Here is a 1,516-nt window from a genome sequence, read left to right as displayed (position 1 = left end):
CTTCTCCACGTGGCACTTCTGTAGTGGCCTGAAACCATTCGTTGCCTTTTGTGCATCCGTTAACTCATCATGTTGTCTAGCAGGGCCTCCCGCCCCGTGTCTGTGCCGCAGTCTACTGTATCACTTCCACCATCTACCCCACTTGACAGCAGTCCGCAAGTACAATTAGCTTCCCCCACTGTAATCAGACTCCACAACCGAAATGGACAGCATTGGCAGTTTTTGACTCTACCATGCAGCATTTGACCAAAAAGTGATAAATCAGGCTAATTTGGTCTAAACAAGCGTGTAAAGGCCGTTGGTGTGCGCTCGACTAAAGCCCTTGCTAGTAACGCCACCAAATGAAGGTCTCATTACATGCCCCTGAGCACCGACCACGGAACTAGGTAGCCAGCTACCTGTGAGTTTCCAATTTATTTTATCTGCAATGCAATTGTTGACTCCTATACACGCTCCTGGCTGGATAATCCCCGTTCTCGCTATGTTTGCAGAGTCCCGGGAGAATTGTGCAGATGCCAAGGCAGCCATGGTAACCCGTAATATTGCCGTAATATTGAGTTACGGCTAGTTAAGTGTTAGAATTACGGCGGTATCCATTAGTTATGGAGCCAAAAAAACCGTGCCGACAAATGTTGTCGTGCATTCTTGTCTATTGAACGCTGCACCACGTGACGCCGCTAACTTTACAGCGTGCTGCCATCAAAGGCTGTAGATGCCAATTATCAAGCCACGGGAGATGTTGAGGCTCGTTGATTCCAGGGCAGTCCTTTGCTCTTCATGCAGGTTGCATCTTAAACTGGTGTGTTTCAGACGACTCATGGAGCTGTAAGTCAGGCAGATCCATGGTCAATACTCCTCAATGAGCAACACGCCGATCTGAGCGGTGACGTCCCTACAACATGACGGTAGTTGGAAATGGTCAAAATGACTCGCAAGGCCCTGCATCCAACTGGCTAGGCGACAAAAACTGCGAATGGTGTGGGCATGAATAGATCGACTTCCAGGAATACGTATATACTCGGCCTGGTGCGTATGAATGCCAAGGTCATAGAAGAGCGGCGGAGTCATTTGCCAAACCTCAATGTAATGTTACAGCCGGTCCAATACGCTAATAGCGTTTATACGGCTAAGTGCGTGCACATAGGCAGGTGCCTTGCTGAGTGTGAGCGTCTTTTCTCGGCAGCAGGTCGTATGGTGAGCCCTCTGCGCCACCAACTTGAAGCTCAGATTATCGGGATGTGCCAGGTATTGCGCTCATGGTTGAGGGCGGTCATTATTCATAACTTAGATCCCTTCTTTATTTTGGTAAACAAAGAACAAGTTGATAGCGAACGCCGAATTGGCTCAGATGTCTGGGCAAGAGTTCGAGGTATGGGCAACAAGGTGGCTTACTCAGGTCACGAGTGTTCAAGAGGAGGTGGAAGCTAGTTGGAGATAAATCCGGTTTGGACGTTGGACAAGGGAGACAGATGACAGGTCGCCAAGGCTTCGGGGATACCTTCACCGGCGCTTTGCC

Source organism: Metarhizium robertsii (assembly GCF_000187425.2).
Source record: "Metarhizium robertsii ARSEF 23 chromosome Unknown MAA_Scf_19, whole genome shotgun sequence".
Classification (NCBI taxonomy): Eukaryota; Fungi; Ascomycota; class Sordariomycetes; order Hypocreales; family Clavicipitaceae; genus Metarhizium; species Metarhizium robertsii.
This window is presented reverse-complemented; position numbering follows the sequence as displayed.